General features: G+C 51.3%; 20 non-coding genes across 20 annotated transcripts; all 20 read left to right on the plus strand.

Moving 5' to 3' along the window:
- Positions 1 to 1653: 1653 nt before the first annotated feature.
- On the plus strand, positions 1654 to 1726 carry TRNAK-CUU (transfer RNA lysine (anticodon CUU)). Its single transcript has one exon. It is a non-coding gene; the product is annotated as a tRNA-Lys (tRNA).
- Positions 1727 to 1967: 241 nt separating this feature from the next.
- On the plus strand, positions 1968 to 2039 carry TRNAG-UCC (transfer RNA glycine (anticodon UCC)). Its single transcript has one exon. It is a non-coding gene; the product is annotated as a tRNA-Gly (tRNA).
- Positions 2040 to 3894: 1855 nt separating this feature from the next.
- Positions 3895 to 3967, plus strand: TRNAK-CUU (transfer RNA lysine (anticodon CUU)). Its single transcript has one exon. It is a non-coding gene; the product is annotated as a tRNA-Lys (tRNA).
- Positions 3968 to 4208: 241 nt separating this feature from the next.
- On the plus strand, positions 4209 to 4280 carry TRNAG-UCC (transfer RNA glycine (anticodon UCC)). The gene has a single exon. It is a non-coding gene; the product is annotated as a tRNA-Gly (tRNA).
- A 1855-nt stretch (positions 4281 to 6135) lies between these two features.
- Positions 6136 to 6208, plus strand: TRNAK-CUU (transfer RNA lysine (anticodon CUU)). Its single transcript has one exon. It is a non-coding gene; the product is annotated as a tRNA-Lys (tRNA).
- Positions 6209 to 6449: 241 nt separating this feature from the next.
- On the plus strand, positions 6450 to 6521 carry TRNAG-UCC (transfer RNA glycine (anticodon UCC)). Its single transcript has one exon. It is a non-coding gene; the product is annotated as a tRNA-Gly (tRNA).
- Positions 6522 to 8376: 1855 nt separating this feature from the next.
- TRNAK-CUU (transfer RNA lysine (anticodon CUU)) lies at positions 8377 to 8449 on the plus strand. Its single transcript has one exon. It is a non-coding gene; the product is annotated as a tRNA-Lys (tRNA).
- A 241-nt stretch (positions 8450 to 8690) lies between these two features.
- Positions 8691 to 8762, plus strand: TRNAG-UCC (transfer RNA glycine (anticodon UCC)). The gene has a single exon. It is a non-coding gene; the product is annotated as a tRNA-Gly (tRNA).
- A 1855-nt stretch (positions 8763 to 10617) lies between these two features.
- TRNAK-CUU (transfer RNA lysine (anticodon CUU)) lies at positions 10618 to 10690 on the plus strand. Its single transcript has one exon. It is a non-coding gene; the product is annotated as a tRNA-Lys (tRNA).
- A 241-nt stretch (positions 10691 to 10931) lies between these two features.
- Positions 10932 to 11003, plus strand: TRNAG-UCC (transfer RNA glycine (anticodon UCC)). The gene has a single exon. It is a non-coding gene; the product is annotated as a tRNA-Gly (tRNA).
- A 1855-nt stretch (positions 11004 to 12858) lies between these two features.
- Positions 12859 to 12931, plus strand: TRNAK-CUU (transfer RNA lysine (anticodon CUU)). The gene has a single exon. It is a non-coding gene; the product is annotated as a tRNA-Lys (tRNA).
- Positions 12932 to 13172: 241 nt separating this feature from the next.
- On the plus strand, positions 13173 to 13244 carry TRNAG-UCC (transfer RNA glycine (anticodon UCC)). The gene has a single exon. It is a non-coding gene; the product is annotated as a tRNA-Gly (tRNA).
- Positions 13245 to 15099: 1855 nt separating this feature from the next.
- On the plus strand, positions 15100 to 15172 carry TRNAK-CUU (transfer RNA lysine (anticodon CUU)). The gene has a single exon. It is a non-coding gene; the product is annotated as a tRNA-Lys (tRNA).
- Positions 15173 to 15413: 241 nt separating this feature from the next.
- Positions 15414 to 15485, plus strand: TRNAG-UCC (transfer RNA glycine (anticodon UCC)). Its single transcript has one exon. It is a non-coding gene; the product is annotated as a tRNA-Gly (tRNA).
- Positions 15486 to 17340: 1855 nt separating this feature from the next.
- On the plus strand, positions 17341 to 17413 carry TRNAK-CUU (transfer RNA lysine (anticodon CUU)). The gene has a single exon. It is a non-coding gene; the product is annotated as a tRNA-Lys (tRNA).
- Positions 17414 to 17654: 241 nt separating this feature from the next.
- Positions 17655 to 17726, plus strand: TRNAG-UCC (transfer RNA glycine (anticodon UCC)). Its single transcript has one exon. It is a non-coding gene; the product is annotated as a tRNA-Gly (tRNA).
- Positions 17727 to 19581: 1855 nt separating this feature from the next.
- Positions 19582 to 19654, plus strand: TRNAK-CUU (transfer RNA lysine (anticodon CUU)). Its single transcript has one exon. It is a non-coding gene; the product is annotated as a tRNA-Lys (tRNA).
- A 241-nt stretch (positions 19655 to 19895) lies between these two features.
- Positions 19896 to 19967, plus strand: TRNAG-UCC (transfer RNA glycine (anticodon UCC)). Its single transcript has one exon. It is a non-coding gene; the product is annotated as a tRNA-Gly (tRNA).
- A 1855-nt stretch (positions 19968 to 21822) lies between these two features.
- Positions 21823 to 21895, plus strand: TRNAK-CUU (transfer RNA lysine (anticodon CUU)). Its single transcript has one exon. It is a non-coding gene; the product is annotated as a tRNA-Lys (tRNA).
- Positions 21896 to 22136: 241 nt separating this feature from the next.
- On the plus strand, positions 22137 to 22208 carry TRNAG-UCC (transfer RNA glycine (anticodon UCC)). Its single transcript has one exon. It is a non-coding gene; the product is annotated as a tRNA-Gly (tRNA).
- The last annotated feature ends 165 nt before the right edge of the window (positions 22209 to 22373 follow it).

Raw genomic sequence — 22373 nt, forward strand, 5'->3', positions numbered from 1 at the left:
CTGATTCCCAAAGAGAATCAACTCTGTCACACACAACATTGCTAAGTATCTGGCAACAACGCTAACACCCTTAGCTGGCATCATATTGCACCATTTGCTATTCGGTGACGAAGGCATCGAATAGCAAATGACCCGCTTTGGACTGTGTCTTGCAAGGCAAGGAAAGGGGTGCATTTGGGCAAGGAGGCCTACAGGAAACCTACCCACACACACCGCTATCTGCTTTTTGGCTCACACCACCCACTGGAACCCAAGCTGGGGCTTCTTAGGACTCTGCAATATCGGGCTGACGCGGTAACAACAAAAAGAGTCTACAGACCCTCTCAGGTGTGCTTTGAAAGCTTGTGGCTAGCCAGACTGGGTCTTGGCTAAACATCCACAAGGTCACGAAAACAAACTGGGGAGAAGCAGAACATTTGGAGAAATATAGTCACCCCCGTAAGCCACTGGAGTGTCAGAAAAACTCCGGAGGATCTTTAACAACAATTGCATCGCTGTGTACTTCAAGTCCAGCAATACACTGGGACGGAAGCTTGTACATCGGCACTATCTGCACTGCCCATTTTGAACATCGCTCTAGCTAGCCAAGCGATTTGACAACAATTGTCACCTTTAGCCACGCCGATCTAGGCACCAATAGCTATGCAGGCTTCCTGCCACCAACAATGGGATCATCTAACTTGAACAGGGCGGTTCTACAATTTTCACACCTCCCCCTGTTCTTGGACAATCAACATCGACACATTCACATGGTGATTGTCTTAAGGTGTGACTAGAAGTGCTGCAGTTATCTTCCTGAGCCAAAGAAGTGGCTCGATCAACTATGTAAACCTCTTCAACAAACGGCTAGTACATTTGCAAGGGTCTCCAGTGAACGCTTGTTTGTCTGCTCAGTTGCCGGTCACCTGAAGAGAGCCAAAGGACACGCTTTGTTTTAGCCTTCGGGCCCCACTGAGGTAATGGAGAAAACATGAGCGTCCCTGGGTGGGCTCGAACCACCAACCTTTCGGTTAACAGCCGAACGCGCTAACCGATTGCGCCACAGAGACTGCACACCGAGGGCCGGCGCACCGGCCGAGGGAGACATGAATAATAAAAACAAAGTTCCTTAAAAGGCTTCCCAATTGCACATTTCTAGAGTGCCTTCTAGAGTGCCTTCTAGTTAAAGGGGGAGAGAGGCAGGGTAAAAGAGGGCATCCTTCGAGCCGGAATCGAACCAGCGACCTAAGGATTACTACGTTGACGCTACAGTCCTCCGCTCTACCAGCTGAGCTATCGAAGGGGCCGCCGGTGGGTCGTAGCCCGTGACTCCTTGCATTCAAAGCCAGCGCTTTGCCCTTTGCGTTAGTCCTTCTGCCTTGAGGGATTGGTCTATGCCGCCTCTGCCTGAAAGGTCAAATGCCTTGGCAGCTGTGATGTGGGAAAGCTCGGCTTCACGTTTTGCACAGCGAGAAAACACAATCGAAGCACCTACCGCGTTTTGTTGGGAGCCCAAAAACCACAGCAGCAACGGTGATGTACCTCCCTGACAGCAAGTAAGCGCAGGAGTGTTTGGAAGCGCATTGCGTCTATCAAAACAAATTGGGCCGAAAGTTAGCAAAAAGTGTTTGGCGTCAGTTGGTAGCAAGAGGCCACACGGGAGGCAGCGTCTTAGCCCGGCTAGCTCAGTCGGTAGAGCATGAGACTCTTAATCTCAGGGTCGTGGGTTCGAGCCCCACGTTGGGCGTATGGCATCGCAACGTTTTGGCCCAGTCAGTGGCATTCATGCGCACTGCACGGCCCCACCTTTACCATATCGACTGGCTTCTCTTCCATTCCCTCTACAAACGGGGAAATGTTTCGAGCTTATCTTTCTAGTGGTCAATTCGTATGGCAGCAAGTTGACCTTGCGCTGGGGCGTGGTTCTTATCAGCGCCACGTGTGACACGAATTGGATAGAGATAGTGGCACAGGCCCCGGACAGCCTTGCGTTGGTGGTATAGTGGTGAGCATAGCTGCCTTCCAAGCAGTTGACCCGGGTTCGATTCCCGGCCAACGCACTCCTATCCCTTTTTGGCCTTGCAAAGCGGCCCTAAGCAAAGACCCAAGTCATCCAGGTCCTTGAAGAAAGCTCCTAAGATATCCTGGCTTAGCGACAACTGTGGAGACTTTCTTCGGCATTCGAAAAGTCTCTGGCCTTATGCTTTAACTCGCTCAGGAGGTCCAGCATTATCCAGGGCCAAGGTTCAGCCATTTTGACTACTGATTCCCAAAGAGAATCAACTCTGTCACACACAACATTGCTAAGTATCTGGCAACAACGCTAACACCCTTAGCTGGCATCATATTGCACCATTTGCTATTCGGTGACGAAGGCATCGAATAGCAAATGACCCGCTTTGGACTGTGTCTTGCAAGGCAAGGAAAGGGGTGCATTTGGGCAAGGAGGCCTACAGGAAACCTACCCACACACACCGCTATCTGCTTTTTGGCTCACACCACCCACTGGAACCCAAGCTGGGGCTTCTTAGGACTCTGCAATATCGGGCTGACGCGGTAACAACAAAAAGAGTCTACAGACCCTCTCAGGTGTGCTTTGAAAGCTTGTGGCTAGCCAGACTGGGTCTTGGCTAAACATCCACAAGGTCACGAAAACAAACTGGGGAGAAGCAGAACATTTGGAGAAATATAGTCACCCCCGTAAGCCACTGGAGTGTCAGAAAAACTCCGGAGGATCTTTAACAACAATTGCATCGCTGTGTACTTCAAGTCCAGCAATACACTGGGACGGAAGCTTGTACATCGGCACTATCTGCACTGCCCATTTTGAACATCGCTCTAGCTAGCCAAGCGATTTGACAACAATTGTCACCTTTAGCCACGCCGATCTAGGCACCAATAGCTATGCAGGCTTCCTGCCACCAACAATGGGATCATCTAACTTGAACAGGGCGGTTCTACAATTTTCACACCTCCCCCTGTTCTTGGACAATCAACATCGACACATTCACATGGTGATTGTCTTAAGGTGTGACTAGAAGTGCTGCAGTTATCTTCCTGAGCCAAAGAAGTGGCTCGATCAACTATGTAAACCTCTTCAACAAACGGCTAGTACATTTGCAAGGGTCTCCAGTGAACGCTTGTTTGTCTGCTCAGTTGCCGGTCACCTGAAGAGAGCCAAAGGACACGCTTTGTTTTAGCCTTCGGGCCCCACTGAGGTAATGGAGAAAACATGAGCGTCCCTGGGTGGGCTCGAACCACCAACCTTTCGGTTAACAGCCGAACGCGCTAACCGATTGCGCCACAGAGACTGCACGCCGAGGGCCGGCGCACCGGCCGAGGGAGACATGAATAATAAAAACAAAGTTCCTTAAAAGGCTTCCCAATTGCACATTTCTAGAGTGCCTTCTAGAGTGCCTTCTAGTTAAAGGGGGAGAGAGGCAGGGTAAAAGAGGGCATCCTTCGAGCCGGAATCGAACCAGCGACCTAAGGATTACTACGTTGACGCTACAGTCCTCCGCTCTACCAGCTGAGCTATCGAAGGGCCCGCCGGTGGGTCGTAGCCCGTGACTCCTTGCATTCAAAGCCAGCGCTTTGCCCTTTGCGTTAGTCCTTCTGCCTTGAGGGATTGGTCTATGCCGCCTCTGCCTGAAAGGTCAAATGCCTTGGCAGCTGTGATGTGGGAAAGCTCGGCTTCACGTTTTGCACAGCGAGAAAACACAATCGAAGCACCTACCGCGTTTTGTTGGGAGCCCAAAAACCACAGCAGCAACGGTGATGTACCTCCCTGACAGCAAGTAAGCGCAGGAGTGTTTGGAAGCGCATTGCGTCTATCAAAACAAATTGGGCCGAAAGTTAGCAAAAAGTGTTTGGCGTCAGTTGGTAGCAAGAGGCCACACGGGAGGCAGCGTCTTAGCCCGGCTAGCTCAGTCGGTAGAGCATGAGACTCTTAATCTCAGGGTCGTGGGTTCGAGCCCCACGTTGGGCGTATGGCATCGCAACGTTTTGGCCCAGTCAGTGGCATTCATGCGCACTGCACGGCCCCACCTTTACCATATCGACTGGCTTCTCTTCCATTCCCTCTACAAACGGGGAAATGTTTCGAGCTTATCTTTCTAGTGGTCAATTCGTATGGCAGCAAGTTGACCTTGCGCTGGGGCGTGGTTCTTATCAGCGCCACGTGTGACACGAATTGGATAGAGATAGTGGCACAGGCCCCGGACAGCCTTGCGTTGGTGGTATAGTGGTGAGCATAGCTGCCTTCCAAGCAGTTGACCCGGGTTCGATTCCCGGCCAACGCACTCCTATCCCTTTTTGGCCTTGCAAAGCGGCCCTAAGCAAAGACCCAAGTCATCCAGGTCCTTGAAGAAAGCTCCTAAGATATCCTGGCTTAGCGACAACTGTGGAGACTTTCTTCGGCATTCGAAAAGTCTCTGGCCTTATGCTTTAACTCGCTCAGGAGGTCCAGCATTATCCAGGGCCAAGGTTCAGCCATTTTGACTACTGATTCCCAAAGAGAATCAACTCTGTCACACACAACATTGCTAAGTATCTGGCAACAACGCTAACACCCTTAGCTGGCATCATATTGCACCATTTGCTATTCGGTGACGAAGGCATCGAATAGCAAATGACCCGCTTTGGACTGTGTCTTGCAAGGCAAGGAAAGGGGTGCATTTGGGCAAGGAGGCCTACAGGAAACCTACCCACACACACCGCTATCTGCTTTTTGGCTCACACCACCCACTGGAACCCAAGCTGGGGCTTCTTAGGACTCTGCAATATCGGGCTGACGCGGTAACAACAAAAAGAGTCTACAGACCCTCTCAGGTGTGCTTTGAAAGCTTGTGGCTAGCCAGACTGGGTCTTGGCTAAACATCCACAAGGTCACGAAAACAAACTGGGGAGAAGCAGAACATTTGGAGAAATATAGTCACCCCCGTAAGCCACTGGAGTGTCAGAAAAACTCCGGAGGATCTTTAACAACAATTGCATCGCTGTGTACTTCAAGTCCAGCAATACACTGGGACGGAAGCTTGTACATCGGCACTATCTGCACTGCCCATTTTGAACATCGCTCTAGCTAGCCAAGCGATTTGACAACAATTGTCACCTTTAGCCACGCCGATCTAGGCACCAATAGCTATGCAGGCTTCCTGCCACCAACAATGGGATCATCTAACTTGAACAGGGCGGTTCTACAATTTTCACACCTCCCCCTGTTCTTGGACAATCAACATCGACACATTCACATGGTGATTGTCTTAAGGTGTGACTAGAAGTGCTGCAGTTATCTTCCTGAGCCAAAGAAGTGGCTCGATCAACTATGTAAACCTCTTCAACAAACGGCTAGTACATTTGCAAGGGTCTCCAGTGAACGCTTGTTTGTCTGCTCAGTTGCCGGTCACCTGAAGAGAGCCAAAGGACACGCTTTGTTTTAGCCTTCGGGCCCCACTGAGGTAATGGAGAAAACATGAGCGTCCCTGGGTGGGCTCGAACCACCAACCTTTCGGTTAACAGCCGAACGCGCTAACCGATTGCGCCACAGAGACTGCACGCCGAGGGCCGGCGCACCGGCCGAGGGAGACATGAATAATAAAAACAAAGTTCCTTAAAAGGCTTCCCAATTGCACATTTCTAGAGTGCCTTCTAGAGTGCCTTCTAGTTAAAGGGGGAGAGAGGCAGGGTAAAAGAGGGCATCCTTCGAGCCGGAATCGAACCAGCGACCTAAGGATTACTACGTTGACGCTACAGTCCTCCGCACTACCAGCTGAGCTATCGAAGGGCCCGCCGGTGGGTCGTAGCCCGTGACTCCTTGCATTCAAAGCCAGCGCTTTGCCCTTTGCGTTAGTCCTTCTGCCTTGAGGGATTGGTCTATGCCGCCTCTGCCTGAAAGGTCAAATGCCTTGGCAGCTGTGATGTGGGAAAGCTCGGCTTCACGTTTTGCACAGCGAGAAAACACAATCGAAGCACCTACCGCGTTTTGTTGGGAGCCCAAAAACCACAGCAGCAACGGTGATGTACCTCCCTGACAGCAAGTAAGCGCAGGAGTGTTTGGAAGCGCATTGCGTCTATCAAAACAAATTGGGCCGAAAGTTAGCAAAAAGTGTTTGGCGTCAGTTGGTAGCAAGAGGCCACACGGGAGGCAGCGTCTTAGCCCGGCTAGCTCAGTCGGTAGAGCATGAGACTCTTAATCTCAGGGTCGTGGGTTCGAGCCCCACGTTGGGCGTATGGCATCGCAACGTTTTGGCCCAGTCAGTGGCATTCATGCGCACTGCACGGCCCCACCTTTACCATATCGACTGGCTTCTCTTCCATTCCCTCTACAAACGGGGAAATGTTTCGAGCTTATCTTTCTAGTGGTCAATTCGTATGGCAGCAAGTTGACCTTGCGCTGGGGCGTGGTTCTTATCAGCGCCACGTGTGACACGAATTGGATAGAGATAGTGGCACAGGCCCCGGACAGCCTTGCGTTGGTGGTATAGTGGTGAGCATAGCTGCCTTCCAAGCAGTTGACCCGGGTTCGATTCCCGGCCAACGCACTCCTATCCCTTTTTGGCCTTGCAAAGCGGCCCTAAGCAAAGACCCAAGTCATCCAGGTCCTTGAAGAAAGCTCCTAAGATATCCTGGCTTAGCGACAACTGTGGAGACTTTCTTCGGCATTCGAAAAGTCTCTGGCCTTATGCTTTAACTCGCTCAGGAGGTCCAGCATTATCCAGGGCCAAGGTTCAGCCATTTTGACTACTGATTCCCAAAGAGAATCAACTCTGTCACACACAACATTGCTAAGTATCTGGCAACAACGCTAACACCCTTAGCTGGCATCATATTGCACCATTTGCTATTCGGTGACGAAGGCATCGAATAGCAAATGACCCGCTTTGGACTGTGTCTTGCAAGGCAAGGAAAGGGGTGCATTTGGGCAAGGAGGCCTACAGGAAACCTACCCACACACACCGCTATCTGCTTTTTGGCTCACACCACCCACTGGAACCCAAGCTGGGGCTTCTTAGGACTCTGCAATATCGGGCTGACGCGGTAACAACAAAAAGAGTCTACAGACCCTCTCAGGTGTGCTTTGAAAGCTTGTGGCTAGCCAGACTGGGTCTTGGCTAAACATCCACAAGGTCACGAAAACAAACTGGGGAGAAGCAGAACATTTGGAGAAATATAGTCACCCCCGTAAGCCACTGGAGTGTCAGAAAAACTCCGGAGGATCTTTAACAACAATTGCATCGCTGTGTACTTCAAGTCCAGCAATACACTGGGACGGAAGCTTGTACATCGGCACTATCTGCACTGCCCATTTTGAACATCGCTCTAGCTAGCCAAGCGATTTGACAACAATTGTCACCTTTAGCCACGCCGATCTAGGCACCAATAGCTATGCAGGCTTCCTGCCACCAACAATGGGATCATCTAACTTGAACAGGGCGGTTCTACAATTTTCACACCTCCCCCTGTTCTTGGACAATCAACATCGACACATTCACATGGTGATTGTCTTAAGGTGTGACTAGAAGTGCTGCAGTTATCTTCCTGAGCCAAAGAAGTGGCTCGATCAACTATGTAAACCTCTTCAACAAACGGCTAGTACATTTGCAAGGGTCTCCAGTGAACGCTTGTTTGTCTGCTCAGTTGCCGGTCACCTGAAGAGAGCCAAAGGACACGCTTTGTTTTAGCCTTCGGGCCCCACTGAGGTAATGGAGAAAACATGAGCGTCCCTGGGTGGGCTCGAACCACCAACCTTTCGGTTAACAGCCGAACGCGCTAACCGATTGCGCCACAGAGACTGCACGCCGAGGGCCAGCGCACCGGCCGAGGGAGACATGAATAATAAAAACAAAGTTCCTTAAAAGGCTTCCCAATTGCACATTTCTAGAGTGCCTTCTAGAGTGCCTTCTAGTTAAAGGGGGAGAGAGGCAGGGTAAAAGAGGGCATCCTTCGAGCCGGAATCGAACCAGCGACCTAAGGATTACTACGTTGACGCTACAGTCCTCCACTCTACCAGCTGAGCTATCGAAGGGCCCGCCGGTGGGTCGTAGCCCGTGACTCCTTGCATTCAAAGCCAGCGCTTTGCCCTTTGCGTTAGTCCTTCTGCCTTGAGGGATTGGTCTATGCCGCCTCTGCCTGAAAGGTCAAATGCCTTGGCAGCTGTGATGTGGGAAAGCTCGGCTTCACGTTTTGCACAGCGAGAAAACACAATCGAAGCACCTACCGCGTTTTGTTGGGAGCCCAAAAACCACAGCAGCAACGGTGATGTACCTCCCTGACAGCAAGTAAGCGCAGGAGTGTTTGGAAGCGCATTGCGTCTATCAAAACAAATTGGGCCGAAAGTTAGCAAAAAGTGTTTGGCGTCAGTTGGTAGCAAGAGGCCACACGGGAGGCAGCGTCTTAGCCCGGCTAGCTCAGTCGGTAGAGCATGAGACTCTTAATCTCAGGGTCGTGGGTTCGAGCCCCACGTTGGGCGTATGGCATCGCAACGTTTTGGCCCAGTCAGTGGCATTCATGCGCACTGCACGGCCCCACCTTTACCATATCGACTGGCTTCTCTTCCATTCCCTCTACAAACGGGGAAATGTTTCGAGCTTATCTTTCTAGTGGTCAATTCGTATGGCAGCAAGTTGACCTTGCGCTGGGGCGTGGTTCTTATCAGCGCCACGTGTGACACGAATTGGATAGAGATAGTGGCACAGGCCCCGGACAGCCTTGCGTTGGTGGTATAGTGGTGAGCATAGCTGCCTTCCAAGCAGTTGACCCGGGTTCGATTCCCGGCCAACGCACTCCTATCCCTTTTTGGCCTTGCAAAGCGGCCCTAAGCAAAGACCCAAGTCATCCAGGTCCTTGAAGAAAGCTCCTAAGATATCCTGGCTTAGCGACAACTGTGGAGACTTTCTTCGGCATTCGAAAAGTCTCTGGCCTTATGCTTTAACTCGCTCAGGAGGTCCAGCATTATCCAGGGCCAAGGTTCAGCCATTTTGACTACTGATTCCCAAAGAGAATCAACTCTGTCACACACAACATTGCTAAGTATCTGGCAACAACGCTAACACCCTTAGCTGGCATCATATTGCACCATTTGCTATTCGGTGACGAAGGCATCGAATAGCAAATGACCCGCTTTGGACTGTGTCTTGCAAGGCAAGGAAAGGGGTGCATTTGGGCAAGGAGGCCTACAGGAAACCTACCCACACACACCGCTATCTGCTTTTTGGCTCACACCACCCACTGGAACCCAAGCTGGGGCTTCTTAGGACTCTGCAATATCGGGCTGACGCGGTAACAACAAAAAGAGTCTACAGACCCTCTCAGGTGTGCTTTGAAAGCTTGTGGCTAGCCAGACTGGGTCTTGGCTAAACATCCACAAGGTCACGAAAACAAACTGGGGAGAAGCAGAACATTTGGAGAAATATAGTCACCCCCGTAAGCCACTGGAGTGTCAGAAAAACTCCGGAGGATCTTTAACAACAATTGCATCGCTGTGTACTTCAACTCCAGCAATACACTGGGACGGAAGCTTGTACATCGGCACTATCTGCACTGCCCATTTTGAACATCGCTCTAGCTAGCCAAGCGATTTGACAACAATTGTCACCTTTAGCCACGCCGATCTAGGCACCAATAGCTATGCAGGCTTCCTGCCACCAACAATGGGATCATCTAACTTGAACAGGGCGGTTCTACAATTTTCACACCTCCCCCTGTTCTTGGACAATCAACATCGACACATTCACATGGTGATTGTCTTAAGGTGTGACTAGAAGTGCTGCAGTTATCTTCCTGAGCCAAAGAAGTGGCTCGATCAACTATGTAAACCTCTTCAACAAACGGCTAGTACATTTGCAAGGGTCTCCAGTGAACGCTTGTTTGTCTGCTCAGTTGCCGGTCACCTGAAGAGAGCCAAAGGACACGCTTTGTTTTAGCCTTCGGGCCCCACTGAGGTAATGGAGAAAACATGAGCGTCCCTGGGTGGGCTCGAACCACCAACCTTTCGGTTAACAGCCGAACGCGCTAACCGATTGCGCCACAGAGACTGCACGCCGAGGGCCGGCGCACCGGCAGAGGGAGACATGAATAATAAAAACAAAGTTCCTTAAAAGGCTTCCCAATTGCACATTTCTAGAGTGCCTTCTAGAGTGCCTTCTAGTTAAAGGGGGAGAGAGGCAGGGTAAAAGAGGGCATCCTTCGAGCCGGAATCGAACCAGCGACCTAAGGATTACTACGTTGACGCTACAGTCCTCCGCTCTACCAGCTGAGCTATCGAAGGGCCCGCCGGTGGGTCGTAGCCCGTGACTCCTTGCATTCAAAGCCAGCGCTTTGCCCTTTGCGTTAGTCCTTCTGCCTTGAGGGATTGGTCTATGCCGCCTCTGCCTGAAAGGTCAAATGCCTTGGCAGCTGTGATGTGGGAAAGCTCGGCTTCACGTTTTGCACAGCGAGAAAACACAATCGAAGCACCTACCGCGTTTTGTTGGGAGCCCAAAAACCACAGCAGCAACGGTGATGTACCTCCCTGACAGCAAGTAAGCGCAGGAGTGTTTGGAAGCGCATTGCGTCTATCAAAACAAATTGGGCCGAAAGTTAGCAAAAAGTGTTTGGCGTCAGTTGGTAGCAAGAGGCCACACGGGAGGCAGCGTCTTAGCCCGGCTAGCTCAGTCGGTAGAGCATGAGACTCTTAATCTCAGGGTCGTGGGTTCGAGCCCCACGTTGGGCGTATGGCATCGCAACGTTTTGGCCCAGTCAGTGGCATTCATGCGCACTGCACGGCCCCACCTTTACCATATCGACTGGCTTCTCTTCCATTCCCTCTACAAACGGGGAAATGTTTCGAGCTTATCTTTCTAGTGGTCAATTCGTATGGCAGCAAGTTGACCTTGCGCTGGGGCGTGGTTCTTATCAGCGCCACGTGTGACACGAATTGGATAGAGATAGTGGCACAGGCCCCGGACAGCCTTGCGTTGGTGGTATAGTGGTGAGCATAGCTGCCTTCCAAGCAGTTGACCCGGGTTCGATTCCCGGCCAACGCACTCCTATCCCTTTTTGGCCTTGCAAAGCGGCCCTAAGCAAAGACCCAAGTCATCCAGGTCCTTGAAGAAAGCTCCTAAGATATCCTGGCTTAGCGACAACTGTGGAGACTTTCTTCGGCATTCGAAAAGTCTCTGGCCTTATGCTTTAACTCGCTCAGGAGGTCCAGCATTATCCAGGGCCAAGGTTCAGCCATTTTGACTACTGATTCCCAAAGAGAATCAACTCTGTCACACACAACATTGCTAAGTATCTGGCAACAACGCTAACACCCTTAGCTGGCATCATATTGCACCATTTGCTATTCGGTGACGAAGGCATCGAATAGCAAATGACCCGCTTTGGACTGTGTCTTGCAAGGCAAGGAAAGGGGTGCATTTGGGCAAGGAGGCCTACAGGAAATCTACCCACACACACCGCTATCTGCTTTTTGGCTCACACCACCCACTGGAACCCAAGCTGGGGCTTCTTAGGACTCTGCAATATCGGGCTGACGCGGTAACAACAAAAAGAGTCTACAGACCCTCTCAGGTGTGCTTTGAAAGCTTGTGGCTAGCCAGACTGGGTCTTGGCTAAACATCCACAAGGTCACGAAAACAAACTGGGGAGAAGCAGAACATTTGGAGAAATATAGTCACCCCCGTAAGCCACTGGAGTGTCAGAAAAACTCCGGAGGATCTTTAACAACAATTGCATCGCTGTGTACTTCAAGTCCAGCAATACACTGGGACGGAAGCTTGTACATCGGCACTATCTGCACTGCCCATTTTGAACATCGCTCTAGCTAGCCAAGCGATTTGACAACAATTGTCACCTTTAGCCACGCCGATCTAGGCACCAATAGCTATGCAGGCTTCCTGCCACCAACAATGGGATCATCTAACTTGAACAGGGCGGTTCTACAATTTTCACACCTCCCCCTGTTCTTGGACAATCAACATCGACACATTCACATGGTGATTGTCTTAAGGTGTGACTAGAAGTGCTGCAGTTATCTTCCTGAGCCAAAGAAGTGGCTCGATCAACTATGTAAACCTCTTCAACAAACGGCTAGTACATTTGCAAGGGTCTCCAGTGAACGCTTGTTTGTCTGCTCAGTTGCCGGTCACCTGAAGAGAGCCAAAGGACACGCTTTGTTTTAGCCTTCGGGCCCCACTGAGGTAATGGAGAAAACATGAGCGTCCCTGGGTGGGCTCGAACCACCAACCTTTCGGTTAACAGCCGAACGCGCTAACCGATTGCGCCACAGAGACTGCACGCCGAGGGCCGGCGCACCGGCCGAGGGAGACATGAATAATAAAAACAAAGTTCCTTAAAAGGCTTCCCAATTGCACATTTCTAGAGTGCCTTCTAGAGTGCCTTCTAGTTAAAGGGGGAGAGAGGCAGGGTAAAAGAGGGCATCCTTCGAGCCGGAATCGAACCAGCGACCTAAGGATTACTACGTTGACGCTACAGTCCTCCGCTCTACCAGCTGAGCTATCGAAGGGCCCGCCGGTGGGTCGTAGCCCGTGACTCCTTGCATTCAAAGCCAGCGCTTTGCCCTTTGCGTTAGTCCTTCTGCCTTGATGGATTGGTCTATGCCGCCTCTGCCTGAAAGGTCAAATGCCTTGGCAGCTGTGATGTGGGAAAGCTCGGCTTCACGTTTTGCACAGCGAGAAAACACAATCAAAGCACCTACCGCGTTTTGTTGGGAGCCCAAAAACCACAGCAGCAACGGTGATGTACCTCCCTGACAGCAAGTAAGCGCAGGAGTGTTTGGAAGCGCATTGCGTCTATCAAAACAAATTGGGCCGAAAGTTAGCAAAAAGTGTTTGGCGTCAGTTGGTAGCAAGAGGCCACACGGGAGGCAGCGTCTTAGCCCGGCTAGCTCAGTCGGTAGAGCATGAGACTCTTAATCTCAGGGTCGTGGGTTCGAGCCCCACGTTGGGCGTATGGCATCGCAACGTTTTGGCCCAGTCAGTGGCATTCATGCGCACTGCACGGCCCCACCTTTACCATATCGACTGGCTTCTCTTCCATTCCCTCTACAAACGGGGAAATGTTTCGAGCTTATCTTTCTAGTGGTCAATTCGTATGGCAGCAAGTTGACCTTGCGCTGGGGCGTGGTTCTTATCAGCGCCACGTGTGACACGAATTGGATAGAGATAGTGGCACAGGCCCCGGACAGCCTTGCGTTGGTGGTATAGTGGTGAGCATAGCTGCCTTCCAAGCAGTTGACCCGGGTTCGATTCCCGGCCAACGCACTCCTATCCCTTTTTGGCCTTGCAAAGCGGCCCTAAGCAAAGACCCAAGTCATCCAGGTCCTTGAAGAAAGCTCCTAAGATATCCTGGCTTAGCGACAACTGTGGAGACTTTCTTCGGCATTCGAAAAGTCTCTGGCCTTATGCTTTAACTCGCTCAGGAGGTCCAGCATTATCCAGGGCCAAGGTTCAGCCATTTTGACTACTGATTCCCAAAGAGAATCAACTCTGTCACACACAACATTGCTAAGTATCTGGCAACAACGCTAACACCCTTAGCTGGCATCATATTGCACCATTTGCTATTCGGTGACGAAGGCATCGAATAGCAAATGACCCGCTTTGGACTGTGTCTTGCAAGGCAAGGAAAGGGGTGCATTTGGGCAAGGAGGCCTACAGGAAACCTACCCACACACACCGCTATCTGCTTTTTGGCTCACACCACCCACTGGAACCCAAGCTGGGGCTTCTTAGGACTCTGCAATATCGGGCTGACGCGGTAACAACAAAAAGAGTCTACAGACCCTCTCAGGTGTGCTTTGAAAGCTTGTGGCTAGCCAGACTGGGTCTTGGCTAAACATCCACAAGGTCACGAAAACAAACTGGGGAGAAGCAGAACATTTGGAGAAATATAGTCACCCCCGTAAGCCACTGGAGTGTCAGAAAAACTCCGGAGGATCTTTAACAACAATTGCATCGCTGTGTACTTCAAGTCCAGCAATACACTGGGACGGAAGCTTGTACATCGGCACTATCTGCACTGCCCATTTTGAACATCGCTCTAGCTAGCCAAGCGATTTGACAACAATTGTCACCTTTAGCCACGCCGATCTAGGCACCAATAGCTATGCAGGCTTCCTGCCACCAACAATGGGATCATCTAACTTGAACAGGGCGGTTCTACAATTTTCACACCTCCCCCTGTTCTTGGACAATCAACATCGACACATTCACATGGTGATTGTCTTAAGGTGTGACTAGAAGTGCTGCAGTTATCTTCCTGAGCCAAAGAAGTGGCTCGATCAACTATGTAAACCTCTTCAACAAACGGCTAGTACATTTGCAAGGGTCTCCAGTGAACGCTTGTTTGTCTGCTCAGTTGCCGGTCACCTGAAGAGAGCCAAAGGACACGCTTTGTTTTAGCCTTCGGGCCCCACTGAGGTAATGGAGAAAACATGAGCGTCCCTGGGTGGGCTCGAACCACCAACCTTTCGGTTAACAGCCGAACGCGCTAACCGATTGCGCCACAGAGACTGCACGCCGAGGGCTGGCGCACCGGCCGAGGGAGACATGAATAATAAAAACAAAGTTCCTTAAAAGGCTTCCCAATTGCACATTTCTAGAGTGCCTTCTAGAGTGCCTTCTAGTTAAAGGGGGAGAGAGGCAGGGTAAAAGAGGGCATCCTTCGAGCCGGAATCGAACCAGCGACCTAAGGATTACTACGTTGACGCTACAGTCCTCCGCTCTACCAGCTGAGCTATCGAAGGGCCCGCCGGTGGGTCGTAGCCCGTGACTCCTTGCATTCAAAGCCAGCGCTTTGCCCTTTGCGTTAGTCCTTCTGCCTTGAGGGATTGGTCTATGCCGCCTCTGCCTGAAAGGTCAAATGCCTTGGCAGCTGTGATGTGGGAAAGCTCGGCTTCACGTTTTGCACAGCGAGAAAACACAATCGAAGCACCTACCGCGTTTTGTTGGGAGCCCAAAAACCACAGCAGCAACGGTGATGTACCTCCCTGACAGCAAGTAAGCGCAGGAGTGTTTGGAAGCGCATTGCGTCTATCAAAACAAATTGGGCCGAAAGTTAGCAAAAAGTGTTTGGCGTCAGTTGGTAGCAAGAGGCCACACGGGAGGCAGCGTCTTAGCCCGGCTAGCTCAGTCGGTAGAGCATGAGACTCTTAATCTCAGGGTCGTGGGTTCGAGCCCCACGTTGGGCGTATGGCATCGCAACGTTTTGGCCCAGTCAGTGGCATTCATGCGCACTGCACGGCCCCACCTTTACCATATCGACTGGCTTCTCTTCCATTCCCTCTACAAACGGGGAAATGTTTCGAGCTTATCTTTCTAGTGGTCAATTCGTATGGCAGCAAGTTGACCTTGCGCTGGGGCGTGGTTCTTATCAGCGCCACGTGTGACACGAATTGGATAGAGATAGTGGCACAGGCCCCGGACAGCCTTGCGTTGGTGGTATAGTGGTGAGCATAGCTGCCTTCCAAGCAGTTGACCCGGGTTCGATTCCCGGCCAACGCACTCCTATCCCTTTTTGGCCTTGCAAAGCGGCCCTAAGCAAAGACCCAAGTCATCCAGGTCCTTGAAGAAAGCTCCTAAGATATCCTGGCTTAGCGACAACTGTGGAGACTTTCTTCGGCATTCGAAAAGTCTCTGGCCTTATGCTTTAACTCGCTCAGGAGGTCCAGCATTATCCAGGGCCAAGGTTCAGCCATTTTGACTACTGATTCCCAAAGAGAATCAACTCTGTCACACACAACATTGCTAAGTATCTGGCAACAACGCTAACACCCTTAGCTGGCATCATATTGCACCATTTGCTATTCGGTGACGAAGGCATCGAATAGCAAATGACCCGCTTTGGACTGTGTCTTGCAAGGCAAGGAAAGGGGTGCATTTGGGCAAGGAGGCCTACAGGAAACCTACCCACACACACCGCTATCTGCTTTTTGGCTCACACCACCCACTGGAACCCAAGCTGGGGCTTCTTAGGACTCTGCAATATCGGGCTGACGCGGTAACAACAAAAAGAGTCTACAGACCCTCTCAGGTGTGCTTTGAAAGCTTGTGGCTAGCCAGACTGGGTCTTGGCTAAACATCCACAAGGTCACGAAAACAAACTGGGGAGAAGCAGAACATTTGGAGAAATATAGTCACCCCCGTAAGCCACTGGAGTGTCAGAAAAACTCCGGAGGATCTTTAACAACAATTGCATCGCTGTGTACTTCAAGTCCAGCAATACACTGGGACGGAAGCTTGTACATCGGCACTATCTGCACTGCCCATTTTGAACATCGCTCTAGCTAGCCAAGCGATTTGACAACAATTGTCACCTTTAGCCACGCCGATCTAGGCACCAATAGCTATGCAGGCTTCCTGCCACCAACAATGGGATCATCTAACTTGAACAGGGCGGTTCTACAATTTTCACACCTCCCCCTGTTCTTGGACAATCAACATCGACACATTCACATGGTGATTGTCTTAAGGTGTGACTAGAAGTGCTGCAGTTATCTTCCTGAGCCAAAGAAGTGGCTCGATCAACTATGTAAACCTCTTCAACAAACGGCTAGTACATTTGCAAGGGTCTCCAGTGAACGCTTGTTTGTCTGCTCAGTTGCCGGTCACCTGAAGAGAGCCAAAGGACACGCTTTGTTTTAGCCTTCGGGCCCCACTGAGGTAATGGAGAAAACATGAGCGTCCCTGGGTGGGCTCGAACCACCAACCTTTCGGTTAACAGCCGAACGCGCTAACCGATTGCGCCACAGAGACTGCACGCCGAGGGCCGGCGCACCGGCCGAGGGAGACATGAATAATAAAAACAAAGTTCCTTAAAAGGCTTCCCAATTGCACATTTCTAGAGTGCCTTCTAGAGTGCCTTCTAGTTAAAGGGGGAGAGAGGCAGGGTAAAAGAGGGCATCCTTCGAGCCGGAATCGAACCAGCGACCTAAGGATTACTACGTTGACGCTACAGTCCTCCGCTCTACCAGCTGAGCTATCGAAGGGCCCGCCGGTGGGTCGTAGCCCGTGACTCCTTGCATTCAAAGCCAGCGCTTTGCCCTTTGCGTTAGTCCTTCTGCCTTGAGGGATTGGTCTATGCCGCCTCTGCCTGAAAGGTCAAATGCCTTGGCAGCTGTGATGTGGGAAAGCTCGGCTTCACGTTTTGCACAGCGAGAAAACACAATCGAAGCACCTACCGCGTTTTGTTGGGAGCCCAAAAACCACAGCAGCAACGGTGATGTACCTCCCTGACAGCAAGTAAGCGCAGGAGTGTTTGGAAGCGCATTGCGTCTATCAAAACAAATTGGGCCGAAAGTTAGCAAAAAGTGTTTGGCGTCAGTTGGTAGCAAGAGGCCACACGGGAGGCAGCGTCTTAGCCCGGCTAGCTCAGTCGGTAGAGCATGAGACTCTTAATCTCAGGGTCGTGGGTTCGAGCCCCACGTTGGGCGTATGGCATCGCAACGTTTTGGCCCAGTCAGTGGCATTCATGCGCACTGCACGGCCCCACCTTTACCATATCGACTGGCTTCTCTTCCATTCCCTCTACAAACGGGGAAATGTTTCGAGCTTATCTTTCTAGTGGTCAATTCGTATGGCAGCAAGTTGACCTTGCGCTGGGGCGTGGTTCTTATCAGCGCCACGTGTGACACGAATTGGATAGAGATAGTGGCACAGGCCCCGGACAGCCTTGCGTTGGTGGTATAGTGGTGAGCATAGCTGCCTTCCAAGCAGTTGACCCGGGTTCGATTCCCGGCCAACGCACTCCTATCCCTTTTTGGCCTTGCAAAGCGGCCCTAAGCAAAGACCCAAGTCATCCAGGTCCTTGAAGAAAGCTCCTAAGATATCCTGGCTTAGCGACAACTGTGGAGACTTTCTTCGGCATTCGAAAAGTCTCTGGCCTTATGCTTTAACTCGCTCAGGAGGTCCAGCATTATCCAGGGCCAAGGTTCAGCCATTTTGACTACTGATTCCCAAAGAGAATCAACTCTGTCACACACAACATTGCTAAGTATCTGGCAACAACGCTAACACCCTTAGCTGGCATCATATTGCACCATTTGCTATTCGGTGACGAAGGCATCGAATAGCAAATGACCCGCTTTGGACTGTGTCTTGCAAGGCAAGGAAAGGGGTGCATTTGGGCAAGGAGGCCTACAGGAAACCTACCCACACACACCGCTATCTGCTTTTTGGCTCACACCACCCACTGGAACCCAAGCTGGGGCTTCTTAGGACTCTGCAATATCGGGCTGACGCGGTAACAACAAAAAGAGTCTACAGACCCTCTCAGGTGTGCTTTGAAAGCTTGTGGCTAGCCAGACTGGGTCTTGGCTAAACATCCACAAGGTCACGAAAACAAACTGGGGAGAAGCAGAACATTTGGAGAAATATAGTCACCCCCGTAAGCCACTGGAGTGTCAGAAAAACTCCGGAGGATCTTTAACAACAATTGCATCGCTGTGTACTTCAAGTCCAGCAATACACTGGGACGGAAGCTTGTACATCGGCACTATCTGCACTGCCCATTTTGAACATCGCTCTAGCTAGCCAAGCGATTTGACAACAATTGTCACCTTTAGCCACGCCGATCTAGGCACCAATAGCTATGCAGGCTTCCTGCCACCAACAATGGGATCATCTAACTTGAACAGGGCGGTTCTACAATTTTCACACCTCCCCCTGTTCTTGGACAATCAACATCGACACATTCACATGGTGATTGTCTTAAGGTGTGACTAGAAGTGCTGCAGTTATCTTCCTGAGCCAAAGAAGTGGCTCGATCAACTATGTAAACCTCTTCAACAAACGGCTAGTACATTTGCAAGGGTCTCCAGTGAACGCTTGTTTGTCTGCTCAGTTGCCGGTCACCTGAAGAGAGCCAAAGGACACGCTTTGTTTTAGCCTTCGGGCCCCACTGAGGTAATGGAGAAAACATGAGCGTCCCTGGGTGGGCTCGAACCACCAACCTTTCGGTTAACAGCCGAACGCACTAACCGATTGCGCCACAGAGACTGCACACCGAGGGCCGGCGCACCGGCCGAGGGAGACATGAATAATAAAAACAAAGTTCCTTAAAAGGCTTCCCAATTGCACATTTCTAGAGTGCCTTCTAGAGTGCCTTCTAGTTAAAGGGGGAGAGAGGCAGGGTAAAAGAGGGCATCCTTCGAGCCGGAATCGAACCAGCGACCTAAGGATTACTACGTTGACGCTACAGTCCTCCGCTCTACCAGCTGAGCTATCGAAGGGCCCGCCGGTGGGTCGTAGCCCGTGACTCCTTGCATTCAAAGCCAGCGCTTTGCCCTTTGCGTTAGTCCTTCTGCCTTGAGGGATTGGTCTATGCCGCCTCTGCCTGAAAGGTCAAATGCCTTGGCAGCTGTGATGTGGGAAAGCTCGGCTTCACGTTTTGCACAGCGAGAAAACACAATCGAAGCACCTACCGCGTTTTGTTGGGAGCCCAAAAACCACAGCAGCAACGGTGATGTACCTCCCTGACAGCAAGTAAGCGCAGGAGTGTTTGGAAGCGCATTGCGTCTATCAAAACAAATTGGGCCGAAAGTTAGCAAAAAGTGTTTGGCGTCAGTTGGTAGCAAGAGGCCACACGGGAGGCAGCGTCTTAGCCCGGCTAGCTCAGTCGGTAGAGCATGAGACTCTTAATCTCAGGGTCGTGGGTTCGAGCCCCACGTTGGGCGTATGGCATCGCAACGTTTTGGCCCAGTCAGTGGCATTCATGCGCACTGCACGGCCCCACCTTTACCATATCGACTGGCTTCTCTTCCATTCCCTCTACAAACGGGGAAATGTTTCGAGCTTATCTTTCTAGTGGTCAATTCGTATGGCAGCAAGTTGACCTTGCGCTGGGGCGTGGTTCTTATCAGCGCCACGTGTGACACGAATTGGATAGAGATAGTGGCACAGGCCCCGGACAGCCTTGCGTTGGTGGTATAGTGGTGAGCATAGCTGCCTTCCAAGCAGTTGACCCGGGTTCGATTCCCGGCCAACGCACTCCTATCCCTTTTTGGCCTTGCAAAGCGGCCCTAAGCAAAGACCCAAGTCATCCAGGTCCTTGAAGAAAGCTCCTAAGATATCCTGGCTTAGCGACAACTGTGGAGACTTTCTTCGGCATTCGAAAAGTCTCTGGCCTTATGCTTTAACTCGCTCAGGAGGTCCAGCATTATCCAGGGCCAAGGTTCAGCCATTTTGACTACTGATTCCCAAAGAGAATCAACTCTGTCACACACAACATTGCTAAGTATCTGGCAACAACGCTAACACCCTTAGCTGGCATCATATTGCACCATTTGCTATTCGGTGACGAAGGCATCGAATAGCAAATGACCCGCTTTGGACTGTGTCTTGCAAGGCAAGGAAAGGGGTGCATTTGGGCAAGGAGGCCTACAGGAAACCTACCCACACACACCGCTATCTGCTTTTTGGCTCACACCACCCACTGGAACCCAAGCTGGGGCTTCTTAGGACTCTGCAATATCGGGCTGACGCGGTAACAACAAAAAGAGTCTACAGACCCTCTCAGGTGTGCTTTGAAAGCTTGTGGCTAGCCAGACTGGGTCTTGGCTAAACATCCACAAGGTCACGAAAACAAACTGGGGAGAAGCAGAACATTTGGAGAAATATAGTCACCCCCGTAAGCCACTGGAGTGTCAGAAAAACTCCGGAGGATCTTTAACAACAATTGCATCGCTGTGTACTTCAAGTCCAGCAATACACTGGGACGGAAGCTTGTACATCGGCACTATCTGCACTGCCCATTTTGAACATCGCTCTAGCTAGCCAAGCGATTTGACAACAATTGTCACCTTTAGCCACGCCGATCTAGGCACCAATAGCTATGCAGGCTTCCTGCCACCAAGAATGGGATCATCTAACTTGAACAGGGCGGTTCTACAATTTTCACACCTCCCCCTGTTCTTGGACAATCAACATCGACACATTCACATGGTGATTGTCTTAAGGTGTGACTAGAAGTGCTGCAGTTATCTTCCTGAGCCAAAGAAGTGGCTCGATCAACTATGTAAACCTCTTCAACAAACGGCTAGTACATTTGCAAGGGTCTCCAGTGAACGCTTGTTTGTCTGCTCAGTTGCCGGTCACCTGAAGAGAGCCAAAGGACACGCTTTGTTTTAGCCTTCGGGCCCCACTGAGGTAATGGAGAAAACATGAGCGTCCCTGGGTGGGCTCGAACCACCAACCTTTCGGTTAACAGCCGAACGCGCTAACCGATTGCGCCACAGAGACTGCACGCCGAGGGCCGGCGCACCGGCCGAGGGAGACATGAATAATAAAAACAAAGTTCCTTAAAAGGCTTCCCAATTGCACATTTCTAGAGTGCCTTCTAGAGTGCCTTCTAGTTAAAGGGGGAGAGAGGCAGGGTAAAAGAGGGCATCCTTCGAGCCGGAATCGAACCAGCGACCTAAGGATTACTACGTTGACGCTACAGTCCTCCGCTCTACCAGCTGAGCTATCGAAGGGCCCGCCGGTGGGTCGTAGCCCGTGACTCCTTGCATTCAAAGCCAGCGCTTTGCCCTTTGCGTTAGTCCTTCTGCCTTGAGGGATTGGTCTATGCCGCCTCTGCCTGAAAGGTCAAATGCCTTGGCAGCTGTGATGTGGGAAAGCTCGGCTTCACGTTTTGCACAGCGAGAAAACACAATCGAAGCACCTACCGCGTTTTGTTGGGAGCCCAAAAACCACAGCAGCAACGGTGATGTACCTCCCTGACAGCAAGTAAGCGCAGGAGTGTTTGGAAGCGCATTGCGTCTATCAAAACAAATTGGGCCGAAAGTTAGCAAAAAGTGTTTGGCGTCAGTTGGTAGCAAGAGGCCACACGGGAGGCAGCGTCTTAGCCCGGCTAGCTCAGTCGGTAGAGCATGAGACTCTTAATCTCAGGGTCGTGGGTTCGAGCCCCACGTTGGGCGTATGGCATCGCAACGTTTTGGCCCAGTCAGTGGCATTCATGCGCACTGCACGGCCCCACCTTTACCATATCGACTGGCTTCTCTTCCATTCCCTCTACAAACGGGGAAATGTTTCGAGCTTATCTTTCTAGTGGTCAATTCGTATGGCAGCAAGTTGACCTTGCGCTGGGGCGTGGTTCTTATCAGCGCCACGTGTGACACGAATTGGATAGAGATAGTGGCACAGGCCCCGGACAGCCTTGCGTTGGTGGTATAGTGGTGAGCATAGCTGCCTTCCAAGCAGTTGACCCGGGTTCGATTCCCGGCCAACGCACTCCTATCCCTTTTTGGCCTTGCAAAGCGGCCCTAAGCAAAGACCCAAGTCATCCAGGTCCTTGAAGAAAGCTCCTAAGATATCCTGGCTTAGCGACAACTGTGGAGACTTTCTTCGGCATTCGAAAAGTCTCTGGCCTTATGCTTTAACTCGCTCAGGAGGTCC

The sequence above is a fragment of the Aquarana catesbeiana genome, unplaced genomic scaffold (genome assembly GCF_042186555.1).
Source record: "Aquarana catesbeiana isolate 2022-GZ unplaced genomic scaffold, ASM4218655v1 unanchor86, whole genome shotgun sequence".
Lineage (NCBI taxonomy): Eukaryota > Metazoa > Chordata > Amphibia > Anura > Ranidae > Aquarana > Aquarana catesbeiana.